The sequence below is a fragment of the Paramormyrops kingsleyae genome, chromosome 9, assembly GCF_048594095.1.
Source record: "Paramormyrops kingsleyae isolate MSU_618 chromosome 9, PKINGS_0.4, whole genome shotgun sequence".
NCBI classification, from domain to species: Eukaryota; Metazoa; Chordata; class Actinopteri; order Osteoglossiformes; family Mormyridae; genus Paramormyrops; species Paramormyrops kingsleyae.
Genome location: NC_132805.1, coordinates 3,677,504 through 3,701,880, shown reverse-complemented (window position 1 = coordinate 3,701,880; position 24,377 = coordinate 3,677,504). Strand labels below are relative to the sequence as shown.

General features: G+C 45.3%; 1 protein-coding gene across 1 annotated transcript in view; it reads left to right on the top strand.

The window, feature by feature from the left end:
* LOC111839129 (H-2 class II histocompatibility antigen, E-D beta chain-like) overlaps positions 1–24,377 on the top strand; it is a 62,318-nt gene that overhangs the window by 7,447 nt on the left and 30,494 nt on the right. The gene's annotated exons all lie outside the window — the stretch shown is intronic.

The following is a 24,377-nucleotide window of genomic DNA, read 5'->3' as shown; positions in this document are numbered from 1 at the left end:
CAGGAAAATGGGGTATATTTGTGCCATAAATATTTTGTTGTTTAGCGTCATCATTAGACATTCAGCATAATGTTCTGACAGCCAGATCCAGTGGAAAATAAAGGGAAGTGATAAAGGTTACTACAGTTCACTGCCCTGCAGTGCTGGGGTGCTCACTGCTTACCTGCCAAAAGCCCATCCATAAGAGTTACCAGAACATTAAACATTTCATACTCATCTAGCTGTCTTTTACATATACTTATTAACCATATATGTATAGTGTAGAAAGCATGTCAAAGACAGTGAATGCAGTTTATATATATGAGATAAATGTATCAGAACTTGGAGAGGGAATGTACCACTAAAGAGCCCATTATAAAATGTCACCAATGACATCACTAGTTTCCAGGCAAAGAGGTTTTCAGTTAAAAAAGCCGAACTGAGATTTAAAGGAAAAAAATCCCAGAAAGAGCCCTTTACTGCTGCGTTTTTGGTCTGCTCTTCAGAACAATGTTATTTTTTCCAGGAAATTTGTGATTATGTCTTCACTGGAGATACAGAATAGTAGAATATTTTATTACCCCTGTTAGATTATGGAGCAAATTGCGAATTTTATGTATTCCTACTGACAAATGAGAATTAAACAAAACCGCTGGTAACACTGTAGCCAGGTAGACAGTCAAGATAGTAATTCTTTAGCTTGTGCCACTGAGAGGTATTAATTCATGGAGCAGTAGTGCTTTACCAAGGCCAAAATGGATGGAATTTTAAAACCTCTCACCTAACTATAAACTAAACTAACATGTTTTACAAATGATTTCAAACCTGGGGCACAGTGCCATTAATGCTGACAGTGTAAACATATCAAAAAGGTGCCATGAAAAGGATACTGGAACATCCATCATAAACATTCCGGATGAAATTGTTTCTAAGAGTATATGCTGAAAGTTTACACTATATATCAAAACAAAGTCCGTCTTACAAAATTTTCAGTTATTTGCGGTATAATCTTATACCTAATTTCAGTTTATTTCTGCCCCAAGATTAAATGATTTTTTATGTTACATACAAGTTTGCCAAAATATACCTTTATACGTGTTAAATATATCGTAATCAGGAATTTACATAGAAAGTCCCGAATTTACCAATAATATTTTGGCATAGGTCCATTCCGTACAAAACAAACGTTTCCAGTGTCATCACTAGTTGCCAGGTAAAGTGGTTTTCTGACTGAATAGCTGAATCAAAATCCAATGAATTTCCATTATAGCTCTCTATCGCCACCTGCAGGGTTTTCTCTTCAGAACGCTGTTTTTCTAGTAAATTCACAACCACTGGTCTTTGTCAGTGATGCAACAGTCATATTTATTTATTAATCCATACTGCTTGTCCTGCACCATGTCGTTGGGGTCCAGAGTCTATCCAGGAAACAACAGGCACAAGGCTGGGAATAACCCAGGATGGGGAACCAACCAATCACAAAGTACTCACACACCTTTCACACACTCTACTGATACAACAATGATTATAATATACATATATCCTATAAGGCAATATTAAGATGTGAACCTGAGCAGTGTGTTTTGTGGTGATTGTTTATCATGCAGAGATATGGGACAGTGGGCAGGTTTCACTTCCACGTGTCACAGGCCTGGTTTTAGCGACAGGGATCAGGAACAACCAGACCATCAGAAATCCCCTGGCTGCCATTCAGCTGCTGTGGTGGAGGAGAGACAAAGACAGGAAGAGCGACGGGGAAGAGAAAGTGAAAGAGCCACAGAGTGACCTTGTTTTATTTTGTTGCTTTGCTGGTCATTTGATCTGAGGAATACAGTGTCAGTGGAAGCTTGGCTGAACATTAAAACACTGAATGTGTGAGGATGCTGATTGTCTGTCTGGGCGTCACCTGAGGATGGTTTAGCGTCACTGGATGTGATGCTGGGCCCCTGAAGAGGAGGCTGTCATAGGACAGGTTACATTTTCCCCTCTGGGCCCATAGTTGGTCCAGATCATAAAGCCTGTTATCTTTCTCATGATCCCCCCAAAGCTAACAACATAACCTCTCTTGGCATTAATGCTAATAATAAAAATAATTATTAATGATCCCTGTGGAGAAATTCTCTTTTCCCCTCCCCCATCTTACTCTTCATGAGACCAAGTTTGGCTGTGAGAGGCAGCTACCCACTGCAGCACCCAGGGAGCTGGGGGTTAAGGGCCTCACTCAAGGGCCCACAGATGTGGTGAGACCAGGCATGAACCAGCAACCTTCTGATCACAGATATGCTGGCTTAGATCACTGAGCCACATGCTGCCCCCTAACACTGCCTTTAACTAGCAATCTACTCTATTATATTACACACTAGACTAACAAAATTCCTACTATTGTGCTTTAGGCCCAGATTGAAAAAAAAAAATCTGTTACTCAGTGTTCCCAGTGTTCCCAGTGTTCTCAGGCCTCACCCCCAACTAGGAGAAGGTAACAAAGAAGGAATGAGACAAATGGCAGAAACAATGGAACCAGGGCCTTGGAAAATTTACTAAAACAAAGCTGGAAGTTAATTGATTAAATGTATTTACAATTAAACTAGTTTTCACAAAAACATACAATTGTTAAACCATGGTTTTCTTTTGTTTTTTTTTTTAGGTAAAAAATATAATGGCTCTGAGTCTTGTTGGCTTTCACTGATCATTTATAATTAGGTGGCTGGAGCTTGGAGGTAAAAGGTGACAGGGCCCCCTCTAGTGGTGACAGAAGAGCAGTGATTCAGGATTCAACGTTTTATTGTCATAGTTAATGTACGACGTATAGTGTACAAAGTATAAAGAAATTCTTGCTTAAATGCCTTCTCCACATGTTAGAGACAATTTACAGGACAGTACAACATTGCAATATAATAAATATTAAATGCAAAACACTACTGCAAGCTATCTAACAACATAAAAGGGAAAGACAATGACTCACCAAGGAATAGAACACAGGCAGGCACTGAAATACACATGAACACCGGGATAAACAAGGGACAGGTGTAGAGCATAACTGACAAACCAAAAAAACTTGGGTCAACAAGGAACAGGTGGAGTTGATCACAATTAAATAAGCACAAAACTAAGGAACTTTAACATAAACCAATACTAGAAAGGGCAGAAGGGCTGTTCTGCAAGATAAATTTATAGAAGTCGCGGATAAGCTTAGAAGCAGAACATCCACGGTGGTATTCTCTGGAATACTTCCCGTGCCACGTGCAAGTCAGGCAAAGTTAGCTGAGATAAGGGGATTAAATGCGTGGCTAAAATGGTGGTGTAGGAAAGAGGGGTTCAGGTTTATGGGGCACTGGAAGACCTTCTGGAACAGGTGGGACCTGTTCAAGCCGGACGGGTTGCACATGAACCATAGGGGAACCAGTGTATTGGGGAGGCGTATGTGCAGAATAGTTGAGGAATGTTTAAACTAGGGACTGGGGGGGCAGGGAGGTCAGTTAAGAATTTATGTGGGGAGAGACGGAATGCCCAAATAAATATTAAAAGTAGACACTGTAAAAGGCCTACCATTAGTGGTCTGTATTTGAATGCTAGGAGTATTAGAAACAAAATTACTGACTTAGAGGCTTTAATTTCTTCAGACAATTATGACATTATAGGAATAACTGAAACATGGATGAGTGACAATGATGGTGATGAATATAATATGGATGGTTATACGTTGTTCCGTAGAGACCGGATAGGCAAGAAGGGAGGTGGTGTTGCAGTATACGTAAAAAAGAAAACTTGCAGGCAAGGGATCTCACTGATAAAAATAAAAATTCAGAAGCTGTATGGATAAAACTTGATGCTAAAGATTCAAATGGCCTAATTGTCGGGGTTTGTTATAGAGCACCTAATGTAGCTGTAGAGGAAAGCAGAATATTATATGATGATATCAGGATTATGAGTAATAAAAATGATGTGGTGGTTATGGGTGATTTTAATTTACCTGGGATACAGTGGGACACAATCTCTGGCTCTTCTGTAAATGAACTTGAGATGGTGGAATTAGTACAGGATTGTTTTTTTACTCAGTTTGTTAATACTCCTACCAGGGGAGAAGCCCTTCTTGATCTGGTTTTCTGTAATAACCAGGATAGGATTGGAAAATTAGAGGTTTTAGACCCATTGTACGGTAGTGATCATAACATGGTTAAATTCGAGGTTAATTTTAGTGTCCGAAGAGCAAAGTCGAAATTAAAAGTATACAATGTTAGGAAGGCTAACTTTAATGATATGAGACGGAAATTAGAAACTGTAAACTGGACAGAGTTAAATAGCAAAACAGTAGAAGAGGCATGGGAATTTTTCAAAAGCACATTGTTGCAAGTGCAAGAGGACTTCATACCTGTTTCCAGCAAAACTAAATCTAGGAAACGACAACCAAGGTGGTTTACTAAGGAAATTAAGAATAAAGTCAGGAGGAAAAGGGCTCTGTTCCAAAAATGGAAAATAACTAATGATTTCAAAATTAAGCAGGAGTATCTAAGTCTACAGGCAGAGTTAAAAAATGACATTAGGCTATCCAAGAGGGATGTAGAAAGAAAAATTGCATTGGAGGCTAAGTATGACAGTAAAGGTTTCTTCCAATATTTTAACTCCAAGAGAGCACTAAAAGCTGAAATCACTAATTTGCAGGATAGTAAGGGACTTATAATTGATAATGAAATTGATATGGTAAATGAGTTTAATGATTATTTTTCAAGGGTGTTCACAATAGAGAACACAAGTAACTTACCACCAATTAATACGAATACAGCATCGTCTATGACCAATATATGTATAACTGAGGTTGATGTGATACTAAGCCTAGCTAAACTCAAAATAAATAAATCGCAGGGGCCTGATGGCATCTTACCTATAGTCTTAAAAGAGATGAGGGATATTATTAGCCAACCTTTAACTTTAATATTCCAGAAATCGTTATCTGCGGGTGTGGTACCATCAGATTGGAAGCATGCTAATATAACACCCATATTCAAAAAAGGGGATAGAAGTAATCCAGCAAACTATAGGCCAATCAGTTTAACTAGCATTACTGGAAAAATAATGGAAGCTATAATTCAAGTGAAACTGGTAGATTACCTAGATGCAGATAACATCATAAAGGATAGCCAACATGGATGTAGGAGAGGTAGATCCTGTTTAACGAATCTACTTGAGTTCTTTGAGGAAGCTACAAGTGAAATTGATCACAAAAAGGCCTATGATGTGATTTACTTAGATTTCCAGAAGGCCTTTGATGTTGTCCCCCACAAACGTCTCTTACTAAAGCTTAAAGCTGCAGGGATTTTAGGAACTGTGGCAACTTGGATCAAAAACTGGCTAACTGACAGGAAGCAGCGAGTAGTTATTAGAGGCACAATGTCACAGTGGGCCTCCATTCATAGTGGGGTACCGCAGGGTTCAATTTTAGGACCTCTATTGTTCCTAATTTACATTAATGATATTGACACAAATACATACAGTAAACTGGTTAAATTTGCAGACGACACCAAGGTGGGCGGGGTAGCAGATACTAATCTAGCAGCAGAGAGGCTTCAACGGGATCTGGATTTAATTAGCGAATGGGCTGATACTTGGCAGATGAAATTTAACACAGATAAATGCAAGGTAATCCATGCAGGGAGCAGAAATATAAAGTACAGATATTTTATGGGTTCCACTGAAATAAAGGTAGCTGATTACGAGAAAGATCTCGGTATGTATGTTGATGCTTCCATGTCCCCCTCTCGCCAGTGTGGGGAAGCAATAAAAAAGGCGAACAGAATGTTGGGTTATATCTCTAGATGTGTGGAGTTTAAGTCAAGGGAGGTGATGTTACACTTATATAATTCCTTGGTAAGACCCCACCTAGAATACTGTGTGCAGGTTTGGTCACCATACCTCAAGAAGGACATTGCTGCCTTAGAAAAGGTGCAACGAAGAGCTACGAGAATGATTCCTGGTCTTAGAGGAATGTCTTATGAGGAGAGGTTAGCGGAACTGAATCTGTTTAGCCTTGAGCAAAGGAGACTAAGGGGGGATATGATTCAGGTCTATAAGATTCTAACGGGTCTGGATGCTGTTCAGCCAAATGACTATTTCAATATTAGTCTAAATACTAGAACTCATGGCCATAAGTGGAAATTAGCGGGAGAACATTTTAAAACAAATTTGAGGAAGCACTTCTTTACACAGCGTGTAGTTAGAGTATGGAATAGTCTTCCTGCTAGTGTAGTGGAAGCTAAAACCCTGGGCTCCTTTAAATCAGAGCTAGATAAGATTTTAACAACTCTGAGCTATTAGTTAAGTTCTCCCCAAACGAGCTTGATGGGCCGAATGGCCTCCTCTCGTTTGTAAATTTCTTATGTTCTTATGTTCTTAGACACTAGACACAGAGGGCTGACTACACTAGGAAAGACTAAGGGCAAAAACCAAAAATCATACAGGACACAAGCAAGGCAAACCAAGAATAACTACAACAAACACCAAGGAAATCAGAAAAAAACACTAAACAAAACAGGTGAGGCTGGGTCCTGGCCAGTATCAAACATGCAGCCGGAGGATTCTCAGCCTCTGAGCCACACATCAGCAGCCTGGGGAACAGGGAGGGCACACTGGGGCGGAAGGGCAAAAGATAAGGAAGAGAACAGGGTAGCCAGTGACACCTGCTGGCCAAATGGGGAAGAGACACGAAGGGCAGAGATGGACGGGCGCTGACCCTGGTATCCATCCATCCATCCATCCATCCACTTATTTATTATTTTAAATAAGGTATGTATTTATTAATTTAAATGTGAATAATTCTTAAATAATTCTTGAAGAGTTTCAGGATCTATCCATCAATGCACCTTTATGCTGTATTTATTAATTATGAATTATTAAGTACTTTGGTTTGGTTTTACTCTTGGAAGTGGGATGTTTTTTTCCTTTCCTTAAAAAGTCTCAGGTTCTTGATTCACCTCAAGGTTAGAATTGACTTAGTCACAGCTCTACTCATACCTTCATCTAACCTTAATTCCCCGTTTTAATCTGTCCCCTGGATCTAATATTTTCATTCCGCATCTCGACAGAAAACCTTAGCCTTACCTCTACTCTGATGTTAAACTCCCCCTCTCACCCTTACTGTATCCTAACCCGAAATTCCCCACCTGACCCTCAGCTCTGGTGGGGGCCCTAACCTTAACCTCGACCCCTAATCCCAACCCCTAGTCCGATCCCAAATTAAAATCCTCAGCCCTAACCCCATTCTAATCCTAACCAGGACTTTAGTGCCCCCCCAGCTCTCCCTTATCCCAACGTTGAAATTCCCCCCCTGACTCCCAACCCTGGGGAGGCCCCTAATCTCAACCACCCTAATTCTAACCCTTATTCCTACCCCAAATAAAATCCTTAACTTTAAACTAACTCTAATAACAGCCCATTCACCCTTCACTGAAATCAAAATGGAGTTCAAACCTTAAGACAGGTATTTACCTTCGATTGCACTGTTCCAAGTTGTCTGTCTTACCTACTTCATGGATCCCAAATACTCAGTATTTTCTTCATTTTGACAATTAAATAACACGACCACCAGGGGGGCATTGCCATTAAAGTGGGGAAAACCGCTGCTACCGTCGTTACCATTGTATTCGCAGTCACCACCATCATCTCAGTCACCGTCATCATCGCTGTCACCACCGTTATCGCAGTGACCACCATCATTGCAGTCACTACCATCATCGCAGTCACCGCTGTCATTCGCAGTCACCACCATCATCTCAGTCACCATCATCATCGCTGTCACCACCGTTATCGCAGTCACTGCCATCATCGCAGTCACCGCTGTCATTCGCAGTCATCACCATCATCTCAGTCACCGTCATCATCGCTGTCACCACCGTTATCGCAGTCACCGCCGTCATTGCAGTCACTGCCATCATCACAGTCACCGCTGTCATTCGCAGTCACCACCATCATCTCAGTCACCGTCATCATCGCTGTCACCACCGTTATCGCAGTCACTGCCATCATCACAGTCACCGCTGTCATTTGCAGTCATCACCATCATCTCAGTCACCGTCATCATCGCTGTCACCACCGTTATCGCAGTCACCGCCGTCATCGCAGTCACTGCCATCATCGCAGTCACCGCTGTCATTCGCAGTCACCACCATCATCTCAGTGACCTTCATCATCGCTGTCACCACCATTATCGCAGTCACCGCCATCATTCGCAGTCACCACGTCATCTCAGTCACCACCGTTATTGCAGTCACTGCGATCATCGCAGTCACTGCTATCATCGCAGTCACTGCCATCATCTCAGTCACCGTCATCATCGCTGTCACCACCGTTATCGCAGTGACCACTGTCATTGCAGTCACTGCCATCATCGCAGTCATTTTCAGTCACCACCATCATCTCAGTGACCTTCATCATCGCTGTCACCACCGTTATCGCAGTCACCGCCGTCATTCGCAGTCACTACCGTCACCGCAGTCACCATCATCATCGCTGTCACCACCGTTATCACAGTCACTGCCATCATCGCAGTCACCGCTGTCATTCGCAGTCACCATCGTTATCGTAGTCACTGCCATCATCGCAGTCACCGCTGTCATTCGCAGTCACCACCATCATCTCAGTCACCGTCATCATCGCTGTCACCATCATTATCGCAATCACCATCATCATCGCAGTCACCACCATCACCATCATCATCGCAGTCACCGTCATCATCACAGTCACCATCATCATCTCCATCACCATCATCATCGCTGTCACCACCGTTATCACAGTCACAATCGTCATCGCAGTCACCGCTGTCATTCGCAGTCACCACCTTCATCATCGCAGTCACCATCATCATCGCAGTCACCATCCTTATCCTGGTCCTCATTTCATCTTCATCAAAACCTAAAGGGGGATAAAAAACCAGAAGATAAAGATTCACTTACCTTCTACGCCGTCCGATGCCAAGCCGAAGCAGGGGGGCCCGGAGGCGGCCGACACGGAGCCGGAGGCGGGACCGAGGAACCAGGGGGGGACCCAGCGGAGACCGCCGACCCCGAGCCAGAGGACCCGCAGGCAAGGGCCGAACGGGCAAGCCAGGGGGCAGGGCGGGCGGGACCCGAGCCCGGCGCCTATGTCCCCGTCCCTTCCGGGATACCGAAAGGCGGGGTCCTGGGGGGTGTCGGCCTTGTCGGGGCAAGGGCGAGGGAGTCAAGAGGGAGGTCCCTGAGGGTGGAGGCTCAGGCAAAGCAGGGGGCATGGCGGCAGGCGGTGCAGCCGGAGCTGCGGCCAGGACTGGCGAGCCGAGCTGGACGGGCAGGGCAGGCGAGCCTCAGGCAGGGCCGCGGGCGTGTGGCCAGCAGGGGGCGCCTCGGTGGGTGCCGCCAACACGTGGCCAGCAGGGGGCGCCTCGGCGGGCGCCGCAGTCAAGTGGCCAGCAGTAGCAGGCGGTGCCGCGGGCCGTGCGGCGGCAGCAGCAGCAGGTGTTGCTGCGGGCAGTGCGGCGGCAGCAGCCGGCGCTGCTGGCAGGTCCGGAGCAGGCAGGTCCGGAGCAGGTACGCCTGGGACTGCCCCTTTTAGGGCGGCATCCGCGGCATCTTCCCAGGCGGGGAGGAGTGAGCACACATGCAGGAAGAGCGTCGGAACGGCACTCTTCTTTTCCCTGCGCCTCTTCCTTCTAGGATGAGCGGGGCTCTCTAGGACCCAGGGCAGACAAGAAAACAGGTGAAAAACAAAAAGCCATGTAGAGAATTTGCATAATAGCACCCAAAACACAGCACACCAGTTTATAATCTTTTCTGGAACAATGGCGACGCAAATCAACACGAAACTCCAGGTCACTTCCCAGCTAACAGGGAACGTTCCCAGAACTTTAGCCAACAGAGTAGGCAGAGAACCTTCTTACTGTAACATTAATTTCCATGTTTTACATTATAAAGGTTCTGTAAATGTCAGCATGATAACCTTATTACCTGAACATCCTTTTAATATAATTAATGTTGGAAAATATTGTTTTAACATAATTTTGTTAAACGCACCAAACATTTATACTGCTAACACACCATCCAGCCTTGAACCCGTGACTTTTTAGGTGTAAAGCGACACTGTTACCCTCTACTCTACCAGGCCCGTCCTTAGGGTTTATGCTGCTATTCTTAATTGTAGAAGTAGGATAACGTTGATAATGTAGATAATGTGATATAACGTTCTGGGAACATCAGGGAAACCAGATATTTTGTACGTTTCTATACCTTAATCATAATGTTCAGAATACATTCCTAGAATACAAACTTCATAGCAGGGTTGACTCTCCCTGCTGTAATGAGTCTGTCACCCTTCCTGTGTTCATTACTGAATAGGAATCTCCTGACTTATTGGTAGTGTCACGTTCAGCTCCGAACGATCCTCGTGTGTGCCACGCCCCCTCATTACCTCGTGTTACCTCCTGATTGTACTCACCTGTTGCCTGTTCCGTTAACTAGTCTCTTGTATTTAGTTCACGTCTCGAGTAGTTTTCCCCAGATCTGTCATCGTCAATTCCCATGTGTGAGTTTCCGTCTTGTTCGTTTGCCTCCCAATAAACCTCATTTTGCCTGTCAACCTGGCTGCTCTCGCCTCTCTCACCGGCTTGTCTACTCGCACCGTGACAGAATGACAGATCTCCCGAACAACGCAACGCAGCAGGGCGAGGACCTCTGGCTCGTCCTGCTGCATGAGGTCGCGTTTTGGGGATTGCAGCCGGAGATCAAGGAGGACCCCACGCTGTTTGAAGCCAGGAGCTCCTCCAGGGAGTAAACCCTCGGACAGAGGAGCGCAACATGGCGGAAGTGCGCTCCCTCCTGCAGCAGCTCGTCCGCCGGGTAAGGGAGAAGCGGCTCCAGCCCCTCGCCTGTGCCGATGCGACCCCGCTGCCTCCTACCGGTTCCGGACGGCGAAAAAAGAAAAGGCGAAGGGGAAAGGGTGAAGAAGCCGCCCCGACTCTCTTCCTGGGGGCCTGCTCCCTGCTCCCCACCTGGGATGACCCCACCGCTACCCGCCTGACCAGCACCCACCCGGAGAAGCCGCCTCTGATGGAGGCGTATCACTACCGGCCGGCGCGCCTGGGTGAAGCCGGGATACGCGAAGTTATGGACGCTATTCCCCGGGTCACGAGAGCCCTTAAAGGGGCAGCGCCTAGTCGCTCGGCGCCCCTCCTGACGTCCGTGCCGGACCTGCCTGCTCCGGACCTGCCGGCCACACCGCCTGCTGCTGCCGCCGATCTGCCCGCGGCACCGCCTGCTGCTGCCGCCGTTCTGCCCGCGGCACCGTCTGCTGCTGCTGCTGCCGCGCTGCCCGCGGCACCGCCTGCTGCTGTTGTTGCCGCGCTGCCAGCAGCACCGCCTGACCCGCCTGTCCTGCCTGACCCGCCTGTCCCGCCTGACTCGCCTGTTCTGCCTGCAGTCCCTGCAGCTGCCACCGCTCTGCCTGCGGCACTGCCCGAGGTGGCCGCGGATGTGCCCCCTGCTGGCTGCGTGATGGCGGCGCCCGCCGAGGCGTCCCCTGCTGGCCGCACGCCCGAAGCGCCTGCCGAGGTGCCCCCTGCTCATCGCACGCCCGAGGCGCCTGCCGAGGCGCCCCCTGCTGGCCACATGATGGCGGCGCCTCCTGCTGGCCACACGCTCGTGGCCCTGCCTGAGGCCGCCGCTCCTGTCCTGCCCACGGCCCTGCCTGAGGCCGCCTCTCCTGTCCTGCCCGCGGCCCTGCCTGAGGCCGCCTCTCCTGTCCTGCCCAGCTTGCCCGTCCTGCCCGGCTCTCCCGTCCAGCCCGGCTCACCAGTCCTGTCCCCGGCTCCGGCTGCACCGCCTGATGCCACACCCCCTGCTTTGCCCGAGCCTCCACTCTCGGGGACCTCACTGACTCCCTCACCCTTGCCTCAGCAAGGCCGACACCCCCCAGGACCCCGCCTTTCGGTATCCTGGAAGGGACGGGGACACAGGCGTCGGGCTCGGGTCCCGCCCGCCCTGCCCCCTGGCTCGCCCGTTCGGCCCCTGGCTGTGACTAGGTGGCTGCCTGCGGGTCCTCTGGCTCGGGGTCGGTGGTCTCCGCCGGGTCCCCCCCTGGTCCCTCGGGGCCGGTCCTCCGGCTCCATGTCGGTCACCTCCGGGCCCCCCTGCTTCGGCGGGGCGTCGGACAGCGCCTTCGCCGGCTCCGGCTGCGCTGTCGCCTGCCGCGGCTTCCCCCTCCTGCCTGCCTTCGTCGGTGTTCCCTCCGTGTCCCCTCCGTCTCTCCCTCGTCCCGTTCCCTCGGTCCCTGTGTGGTCCCCTCCTGCTCCCTCCTCCCTCTCCACTGCGGCCCCTCCGGCCGCTGCCTGTCGCCCGCCTGGGCTCCTTCGGGCTCCCCTTTGTCCTCCTCCCGTTTCTGTCTGGTCTCCCCTGTCGGCTCCTCCTCCTTTTCTTCTGACTGTGTTTGCTCCTTGTCCCTTTGTTCCTCCTCTGTGCACTCCTGGCCCCTTCGTGTCGCCTGTGGGTGTTCCCTCTGTGTCTCCCTTCTCTGTCTGCTTGTCCGCATTTCCTGTGCTTTGTCGGGTCTTGTCCTTCTTCTCGTCCCTGTTTCTGTTTTGTGTCTCGGTCCTGTTTCCAGTGTCCCGTTGATGTTTTGCTTCTGTCTTCCAGGTTTTGGACCCCTCGTCTCGTCCGTCGCCTCCCCTCGGGCGCGCCCGGTGTGCGCGCCTTTGGGGGGGGGTTATGTCACGTTCAGCTCCGAACGATCCTCGTGTGTGCCACGCCCCCTCATTACCTCGTGTTACCTCCTAATTGTTCTCACTAGGGGTGCACCGATCGATCGGCGCACCGATCGATCGGCCTCGATCACGTTAATTTGAGGGGATCAGAAATCGACCATATTCCCATGAGATCCACCGATCTTAGTTATATGCTTTTAACTCTTTGGGGTCGAGTATGTCGTCGACGACATCGCGTACTTTTCGCGTCTATTTCAGTTTATAAATATCTCGCTGAAATCTTAATGTATAATCATGAAAAAAACGCTGGCTAAATCCGTAATCTGTCTTCTTTTCAAAACGTCCATTGTCGGAAGTATTAAAGTTTTTTTAATTAGGTTAAATCGGCAAAAAAGTAAACAATGTCATCTTACTTTGTTTTACCTGCATCGGGGGCGTGTAGTACCGCTCTCACCCGAAGATCGCTATTCACATTCTAAATAGCCGCATTAGCGCGTATTCAAATCGCATTCGCATGGTAATTTGATTAACAGCGCAACGGTGAAACGCGATCCAGATACATCCCCTTCAGCGCCATAAAAGGGGGTTGGGGACGTGGCCAGGTGACAATGGCTCATTCATACACATGAAAGTTGCTACATATTCAATGAAAGGAGCCAGAAATAGTTACATGAGTTAGGTTTTTCTTATTTATTTATCCAAATGAATGTTGCATCTACACCATTTAGTCATCTTCATGTAGCCAAGACTTTGGTGATCAGATATCTGGGATCAAAACAAACTGCCAGCATTGCTTACTATGTACTTTTATAATGTTTCTGCAAGTGTTCCAAACTGCATTTTGCAATGTCTATACTTTGATGTCAAATTTCAAACTTAACAAAAATCTGACATATTTACAATATATATTAAAATAAAGATGAGTGTAATGGCAAAACAAATATATAAGAAATAATTTATTTGCCATGAATTAAGTGTGATGAAATGTGTGATCATGCCCCAGTCAGTGAAAGTGTGTTTCCTACCCCTAGGCCCCAGAGGGTTAAATCAGCCTTTTCTCCCATTCCCGAGAGAGGTGCAGTGCAGGCTGCCTCCCTCCCTATTTTTTGGACAAGTGTGTCATAACAGCTATATATATATATTTTTTTTTACAAAATTAGAGAAATTAAAGTCTGGAAGAAAAAATATGATTTTGTAGTTCAAACAGCAATGCTCATTTATATGTTCGTTTATATTTGAGGACACTACCTCATGTTTTGTGAGTATTCATATCAATTTACTCAATAAAAATGGAAACATTGAAGTAACTGTCTTTTAGTTATGAAAGAAACAAGATCGGCAAAAAAAAATCGAGATCGGCAGGTAAGGTTGCCTAAGGATCGGTGATCGTTGGTCGGCCAGAAAACTGCAATCGGTGCACCCCTAGTTCTCACCTGTTGCCTGTTCCGTTTACCTAGTCTCTTGTATTTAGTCCACGTCTCGAGTAGTTTTCCCCAGATCTGTCATTCCCATGTGTGAGTTTCCGTCTTGTTCGTTTGCCTCCCAATAAACCCCGTTTTGTCTGTCAACCTGGCTGCTCTCGCCTCTCTCACCGGCTCATCTACTTGCACCGTGACAGGTAGAAGGAATGATTTTATATAATGTGGTATAATGATGAAACTGTGCAGAGGTAAACCAGCATAACATTCAGAGCCTATAGGAAATAATTGTATGATTAAGCTGTTAAATGCTCTCAGGTGGACAAAGGGAAGCTGTCCCTCCTCCCTAAAGCATCACTCCGCTACCTAATGCTGGTGTGTGAAATCCGGCCGGGGCAGAGGGAGATGGTCAGGGTGCTGGTGTCCGAGCACAGAGGTTACATCTTCATTGACACATTTCCCGGTCCATTTCCCATATTTCCAAAAGGCAATGGAAATGTAAGGTTGCACTGAGTCAACCTCAAGGGATAAAGGGCAAAACACATAAAATACATACAGTATCATAGTGTTGGAGGATGACTCTTATTCAGTAATTCTGAAGATCCTCTATGCTTTGGCTAATTAACAGCTTTCCTGGTTAGTATGTAGTTGTATGCAGTGACCATGCTGCATATTCTGCATGTATTTTTAAAGTCTTCAGGCTTCTGGCTGCTGTGATTATGGGCGCTAATAAGAATCTGTGATTGAGCTCATTTCCCTCTTTCTCAGGATGCAGTACTTGCTGGACTCTTCAACCTGGGTTGAAAAGTTTCCTGAGGAAAGCAAATGCAAAGCATCAGCAAACAGGATTTTCTGTAGCGAACTGAAGCACCAAATCAAATTCACACTGACAGATAAACATTTCATCTGGTTTCTGGTTCCCTCCTCAGGACACATTAAAACTAACACTAAAACACAGGTAAGTCAGCCATGAAGGACAGGAGCTGCAAGGGAACATGATGGTCACCTGAAGAACATGATACAGGCAGGTGACTATAAGCACACCTAACAAGGCATGATGTGGAGCAAGTGTGGGCCATAGACAACTAACCAAACACTGGCAACTACTTGGAACACAGGTAAACAAAACATAACTAAACTAGACACAGTTGTGTTTTTCCGGATGGCGGGGACAGGATAGGAAACACCACAGGGGGCTGGACCTGTGCACATGAGGGGCAGGGGGCCAACAACCAGGGAACAAGAAAGGAGACCATGATGGATTTGGGAAACCGAAGGGGAGAGACACAAATGGGACTGGGCGGGACAAGAAGGCAGTAAACGGAGGGGGAAGGGTTATAGGAGGGGCGGGGACAGACTGGAGCTTACAGGGCACTGGGGGGTTAACAAAGGGGGGGTGAGACACAGAAGGATGGGCAGAGGTGATTGCTGTGGGCTTGACAGCTGGGCTAAGCGGCGGCCTGGTGGGAACTGGCACAGACAGGATGGGAGACAAAACAGGGTTAACAGGAATAGGGGCTACAGGCTTCTGGGGAATCTGAGGAGGGCCTGTGGGTGATTGTGGCTGTTAGTTCTGGGGGGCCTCGATGGCATCCTTGTCCCTGGTGGCCCCTCCAGGACACACAAAGGGGACCCAAGGCCGACGTCTGTTGCCAGGCACCTGCAAACTCTGGACAGGCTCCAGAGGCACAGCAGAGGTGATGAAAGGCTGATTGGGCCCCAGAGGGCTGGGTTCTGGAGGCTCGGGTGAAGTGATGGCCCCTTCTGAGCCAGGAACTCTGGAACCTGGGGACTCGGGCTGGATGGTGGCCTCTCCACGCAACAGCGCCCCCTTCAGGGCTGGGCATGGAAAAATCTGCCGAGCTCACTAACTCTGAGGGAAAACAGGAGGTATCTTGTTACCCAGACCAGCTTCAGGGCATCTGATGTGGGAGAAAACAGACAATCTAACCCCCACCTGCTTGGATACATACAGTCAGGACTTTTCAATATGGTGCAGGTTGAATGGGGAATTTTGTGTTTTTGGTGTGGTGACAGAAGATCAAGTGGTTAAATAAAAGGTGTTGAATTTTGTTAGTTAATCGAATTATGTGTATTATCCTTTATAACTGTTAACATTAGAAAATGTGTTATGTTTGTTTAATGTATTGTTAACTGTGTTCTTTACCCTCCCCCTTTCGGGGTTGTGATGGTCCTGGACATTATTATATACAGTATGGGGCAGAGTGAAGGGTGGAGAGGAAAATGGCTGGTCAGACCTCTGAGGTTACAGCGGCTTTGGTGAAGGTACTATGTCCTGGATGCCATCCAGAGTTGTTTGTTAAAGTCTGTAGATACTTTGTTTTTTCCTTCCTTTTGGTTTGTTGGGAAAGAACACTGAATTTCGGGGTTTTTGAAATAAAAGAAATATATTTATGGAATCTTTCCTGCTGTCCTCTGTTTTTTATGGCCTACCCCATGGTTTTTCATGGTACCCTGCTCAGGCCCTCACACACTGAACAGTGCCTGCTCAATGAATGAAGGTAAAGCAGTAATTGTCCTTAAATAACACTGATATGTTAATTAGAGATGTGCTCTGATAATGACAACTAGGTGAAGTGTGTTGTAGTTACACACTTACTGCTAGGCCTCTCATTTAGAGGAGACACAGGTAAGGAAACTCCTCTGTGTCCCAGAAATAAAAAAAGCACCGAGCTGCATGTAACAAACATTCTTAGAAATTTAAAAGGTTGTGGTTAAGGTCTTACTGCCAACATGGACAGGAAAATGGGGTATATTTGTGCCATAAATATTTTGTTGTTTAGCTTCATCATTAAACACTCAACATAATGTTCTGACAGCCAGATCCAGTGGAAAATGAAGGGAAGTGATAAAGGTATATATATATATATATATATATATATATATATATATAAACCATACATGCAGAGTGTAGAAAGCATGTCAAAGACAGTGAATACAGTTTATTTATATGAGATAAAATAAATGTATCAGAACTTTGAGGAAATAGAAAAGTCACCTATGGCATCACTAGTTTCCAGGCAAAAAAATTTTCATTGAAAAATGCTTCCAGTGTCATCACTAGTTGCCAGGTAAAGTGGTTTTCTGACTCAAAAGCTGAATCAAAAGCCAATGAATATCCACTATAGCTCTCTACTGCCACCTGCAGGGTTTTCTCATCAGAACACTATTTTTTCAGGAAGTTCACAGCCACTGGTCTTTGCCAGTGATGCAACATTTATTTATTTATTTATTAACCTATGCAGCTTGTCCTATACAGGGTCGTGGGGGTCTGGAGTCTATGCTGGAAACAACAGGCGCAAGGCTGGGAATAACCCAGGATGGGGCACCAACCAATCAAAAGGTACTCACTCACCATTCACACACTATACTGATACAACAATGATCATAATATACATATGTCCCTTAAAGCAATATTAAAATGTGAACCTGAGCAGTGTGTTTTGTGGTGATTGTTTAGCATGTAGAGATATGGGACAGTGGGCAGGTTTCACTTCCACATGTCACACGCTGGGTTTTAGCGACAGGGATCAGGAACAACCAGACCATCAGAAATCCCCTGGCTGTCATTCAGCTGCTGTGGTGGAGGAGAGACAAAGACAGGAAGAGCGACAGGAAAGAGAAAGTGTGATGGACACAAGTTATTTCTTGATTTTTAAATTAATTTATTTTCTTGCTTTGCTGGTCATTAACATCCCACCTCCGCTCTGTGTGTGTGGAGTTCTCATGTTCTCATGTTCTCATGTTCAGACGCGAGTCCAAGACCAGGCTCAAGTACCACAACTCTGGTCATTTGAAATTAAAAATACAGCTTCAGTGAAGCTTGGATGAAAGTTAAAATGCTGAATGTGCAGGAATGCTGAGTGTATGATGTCATCTCATGATGGATTAGTGTCATACGGCGTAGGTCATGGACCGGGAAAACAGGCGAAGGAAGGCAGGAACGGGGTTAAATAAAAGGATTTAATGGGGAAACGCCAGGGCATAAAGAAAAACAACGACACGGAGCTACACAACAATGCAACGCACGACACTGCAATGACAGAACTAGGGAAACAAACTCTGACGTGGACTTAAATACATCAAACTAATACAGACAATTGAAAACAGCTGTGAAACACTGGGAATCGACATGAGGTTAACGAGGAGGGCGTGGCACAGGAGGATCAGCACGATCGGAGTGTGACAATTAGAGTCGTGTTCAGTGATGCTGGACACCTGAGGAGTGGCTGGTATGAGACAGTTTACATCCAGGGTGATTAAATGGCTTCATCACAGTAATCTTTTTTTGTACATTTGTATAAAGAAATACGTAATTCACTTTGGCACATATTTGTGTATTATTGCTATTATTATTATTATTATTATTAATAATAATAATAATAACAATAATCCAATAATTGTAATTAATCATGTGGCAAAATTAAAAATTCTACTTACAATTCACCTTATGAGTGTCCTAGTTAAAAGAAATACCTTATAAAGATATTTTGCATAGAAGAGAGAATGTAATTCTTATATATATACACAATATATATATATATATACACACACACACACACCTCAAAGCAGTTAGTGTGTTGCATGTGAAGCTGCCTTCTCAAAAAATAAGGTGTGTGACGCCCCCGGCCATCACAGGGCACAGCCACACACCATTCACACCTATGGGCAATTTGGTAACACCAATTAGCCTGGAGGATCATATGAGCAGGTCATGACATATTTAGTATGAGTGATTAATGTATCAGAACTTTGACAGTAATTCCTGATTAAACTGTCCCTCCACACAAAGAAGGTTGGACTTGGCAGCAGTAACGCACCACTTAAGGGCCAATGAAAAAAGAAGTTACCAATGACATCACTAGTTGCCAGGCAAAGAGGTTTGTCTGGAAAGCGAAAGAAAAAAATCCCACTAGTTCAGAGGTCTCTACTGCCACCAGCGTTACCTTCTCCCGGAAATTTATTATTTATTATTTGTGACACAGAATGTTATGAAATATTTTATAACCCCTGCTAATGTATAACACAATAAAAAGTGTTCTGTTTGTATTATTTAGAATATTTAGTAAATTTGGTTCTTCATCTTACTTCTCCCTGATCAGCCCAGGCACAGGAAGAGGGCAGTAGGAAGGTTCCGCTTCTGTATGTCATAACCATTGTTTCAGCCACAGGGACCAGGACCAGTCAGACCACGGGAAACCCCCCCCCCCCCCCTCCCCAGGCTGCCGTTCAGTCACTGTGGGGGAGGAGAGACAAAGACAAGAAGAGCGACGGGGAAGAGAAAGTGAAAGAGGCACAGAGTGACCACCTTGTTTTATTTTGTTGTTTTTCTGGTCATTTGATCTGAGGAATACAGTGTCAGTGGAAGCTTGGCTGAACATTAAAACGCTGAATGTGTGAGGATGCTGATTGTCTGTCTGGGCGTCACCTGAGGATGGATTAGCGTCACTGGATGTGATGCTGGGCTCCTGAAGAGGAGGCTGTCATAGGACAGGTTACATTTTCCTCTCTGGGCTCCTGAAGAGGAGGCTGTCATAGGACAGGTTACATTTTCCTCTCTGGGCTCCTGAAGAGGAGGCTGTCATAGGACAGGTTACATTTTCCTCTCTGGGCTCCTGAAGAGGAGGCTGTCATAGGACAGGTTACATTTTCCTCTCTGGGCCCATGGTTGGTCCAGATCATAAAGCCTGTTATTTTTCTCGTAATCCCCCCAAAGCGAACAACATAACCTGTCTTGGCATTAATGCTAATAATAAAAATAATTATTAATGATCCCTGTGAAGAAATTCTCTTTTCCCCTCCCCCATCTTACTCTTCATGAGACCAAGCTTGGCTGTGAGAGGCAGCTACCCACTGCAGCACCCAGGGAGCTGGGGGTTAAGGGCCTCGCTCAAGGGCCCACAGATGTGGTGAGACCAGGCATGAACCAGCAACCTTCTGATCACAGATATGCTGGCTTAGATCACTGAGCCACATGCTGCCCCCTTACACTGCCTTTAACTAGCAATCTACTCTATTATATTACACATCGGACTAACAAAATTCCTACTATTGTGTTTTAGGCCCAGATTGAAAAAAAAATCTGTTACTCAGTGTTCCCAGTGTTCCCAGTGTTCTCAGGCCTCACCCCCAACTAGGAGAAGGTAACAAAGAAGGAATGAGACAAATGGCAGAAACACTTGAACCAGGGCCTTGGAAAATTTACTAAAACAAAGCTGGAAGTTAATTGATTAAATGTATTTACAATTAAACTAGTTTTCACAAAAACATACAATTGTTAAACCATGGTTTTTTTTAAAATATAATGGCTCTGAGTCTTGTTGGCTTTCACTGATCATTTATAATTAGGTGGCTGGAACATGGAGGTAAAAGGTGACAGGTCCCCCTCTAGTGGTGACAGAAGAGCAGTGATTCAGGATTCAATGTTTTATTGTCATAGTTATTGTACGACGTATAATGTACAAAGTATAATAAAATTCTTGCTTAAATGCCTTCTCCACATGTTAGAGACAATTAACAGGACAGTGCAGCATTGTATTGCAATATAATTGTTAAATGCAAAACACTACTACAAACTATCTAACAACATAAAGGGGAGATACAATGACTCACCAAGGAATAGAACACATGCAGACACTTAAATACACATGAACACCGGGGCAAACAAGGGACAGGTGCAGGGCATAATCAATTAACAAACCAAAAAAGACTTGGGTCAACAAGGAACAGCAGGAGTTGATCACAATCAAATGAGCACAAAACTAAGGAACTTTAACATAAAGCAAAACTAGAAACTAGACACAGAGGGCTGACTACACTAGGAAAGACTAAGGGCATAAACCAAAAATCATACAGGACACAAGCAAGGCAAAAAATAACTACAACAAACACCAAGGAAATCAGAAAACCAAACACTGAACAAAACAGGTGAGGCTGGGTCCTGGCCAGCATCAAACCTGCAGCTGGAGGATTATCAGCCTCTCAGCCTCACTCAGCCCATTCAGCTCTGCAGCAGCCTGGGGAGCAGGGAGGGCACACTGGGGCTGGAGGGCAAAAGATAAGGAGGAGAACAGGGTAGCCAGCGACACCTGCTGGCCAAATGGGTAAGAGACACGAAGGGCAGGGATGGACGGGTGCTGACCCTGATATCCATCCATCCATCCATCCATCCATCCATCCACTTATTTATTATTTTAAACAAGGTATGTATTTATTAATTTAAATGTGATAAATAATTCTTGGAGAGTTGCAGGATCAATCAATCAATGCACCTTTATGCTGTATTTATTAATTATTAATTATGTACTTTGGTTTGGTTTTACTTTTGGAAGTGGGATGTTTTTTTTCCTTTCCTTAAAAAGTCTCGGGTTCTTGATTCGCCTCGAGGTTAGAATTGACTTAGTCACAGCTCTACTCATACCTTCATCTAACCTTAATTCCCCATTTCAAACTGTCCCCTGGATCTAACCCTAACCCTAACCCTAACCCTAACCTTAACCACGACCCCTAATCCCAACCCCTAGTCCAATCCCAATTTAAAACCCTCAGCCCTAACCCCATTCTAACCCTAACCAGGGCCTTAGTCCCCCCCCCCAGCTCACCCTTATCCCAACGCTGAAATTCCCAACCTGACTCCCAACCCTGGGGAGGCCCCTAATCTCAACCACCCCCTAATTCTAACCCTTACTCCTACCCCAAATAAAATCCTTAACTTGAACCTAATTTTAATTACAACCCAGTCCCCCTTCACTGAAATCAAAATTGAGTTCAAACCTTAAGACAGGTATTTACCTTTGTCTCAAGTTGTCTGTCTTACCTACTTCATGGATCCCAAATACTCAATATTTTCTTCATTTTGCCAATTAAATATCACGACCACCAGGGGGCATTGTCATTAAAGTGGGGAAAACCGCCGCTACCGTCGTTACCACCGTATTCCCAGTCATTGCCATCACTGCTGTCATCGCAGTCACCATCATCATCGCAGTCACCATCATTATCACAGTCACCATCATCATCACAGTCACCATCATCATCACAGTCACCATCATTATCACAGTCACCATCATCATCGCAGTCACCATCATCATCACAGTCACCATCATCATCACAGTCACCATCATCATCGTGGTCCTCATTTCATCTTCATCAAAACCTAAAGGGGGATGAAAAAAAGATACAGATTAACTTACCTTTAAATTCACCGGCCCCCGATGTCCGCCTTCACTGGGGGGCTCCACATACTTACCGCTCTCTCCATTTTGATAAACAAACATTACGGACACTAGGGGGTGCTGTCATTAATTCCCGGATATCTGCCACCACCGTCGTCACCACCGCCATTGCGGTTACTGCCATCATCGCCATCTTTATTGTCACCCTCATCGAAAGGCAATCGCCTAAAAACATGAAAGAGAAAAGAAGGGAAATCAGAAATAACGTAGCCAGTGGCTATAAAACACAATGTGGTGCATTATTGAAATCCCTTATAACTGAGACTGTCAGTCTGGCCTTCACGTCCGTCATTGCCTGACGATGTGTCCCAATACTGTTGTCCATATACTGCATATCTTACAACATATAATACAACATCCACCATGACACAGCAAAGTAATATGTGGCAGATCAAGGTAGCATTATAAAGTGGCACAGTGGGTAGAATACAGAGAATGCTGCAGCAGTGTTACAGAATTAGCAATAAATAATAATAAATTATTAGTGACCCGGCAAAGTGGTGAGCATGTGACAGATCAGCACAAATGAGAGGAAGCTAACAGCAGTGTAGAGTTTGGGGTGAAAATGAAGTAAACGCTTGTGGTTTTTATGGTTTAAGGAGGCTGTATCTATGAAGATTTAATGTCCATAACATCACTGTCTAATGCAAAGCAGACAAGAGGATAAAAACTTTTCAGAAAAAATAAAATGATCATGTTTGAGATGATGCCCTTAACAATTAAATGACATACAGGACAAAATTTAAACCTTTTCAAATACAGGAAATTCAAATACAGTACAAAACAAATACAGAGGAATTCCTGGTTTCAGTGAATGATGTGTCCAGTTTTGTGACAAGTTAAGTTTAAAAAATGTGACGAGTAAAAAGTTGGACGACCAAATAGTCCAGGTTTTATCCACAGATGAACATCAAAGTAGCAAACAATGAAGACAACAGGAAAATAGGATGAGGCAAAGATAAAATACATTAAACTATGAAAGGACACAATAACATCCAAAACATTACAAGACTAACTCACTCTGTACTGCTCTAATGCCAGAAAAGCAAGCTGAAATCTCAATAAACCACAGTCCTGAAAGCCCGTATTAAAGTGTAGGATAGTTCATGCTGATCAAGTACAAGGTGCAGCTCATTAACAGCAGATGATTGGGTGTCGGTTGAGAGTCATGCCTCTCTGCTGCCATCATGTGTTTGAGCTGCGCCATGACACTGTGAGATCAGGCAGTTACTGTCTACAGCAGCACTGACTCTTAATGCTTTCAGCAGAATTAGACAGTTATAAAAGTGCAATTAGTTAGTCGGTCCACCTTATCAATTTAATATCCTGTATAGCCTTTCCTCTCATGACCCAAGTTTTTGATTTGGCCTTGTCTTATGTTAGATGCTGCTCTGAGAGGTGTACTGCGTGCCGTCATGGTAAATCATGCTTTCTCTCCTGGTATTTTTCGATAGGGTTTGAGTCAGGCGATGAAGGGAGTTAGGTCATAATCCATCAACTTTCAAGCCATTGCTGGTTAATCTATGGAATTCTTTGACGCATCGAGAGTTACTTAATCTCTTTACAGGGGCCCTTTAATAGGTAAAATGATAAAATTATATAAAGGGGGGGGACATTTTCTCAGGGGGGCCAGATTCTCTAGCTACGCCCCTGGCTGCTAATAGCAGAGCCTCAGCCTGCTGGGAGGATGGATAGAGAGATGGATGAATAGAGAGATGGATGGATAGAGAGAGAAGCAGCTGGAGAGAGCAGCCTCATGATTGGCCGTTACAAACATATTATTAAAATCATTTTGTAGAACCAAGACTCATTACTCATTGTAAAAATGATCTAATATTCAATTTGGTGTAACTGCAGGACATGAACAGATATATAACTGCTACCACAGCTTTTGGTTATAGTATCACGTCAATGAATTTCTTAGTTACTAAACAAGAAATGCAATTTTAACACCAGGAGGCGAAGACTTGGCAAGCTGGCATGGGACAGGTTCAGTTCTGTGAAGTCATG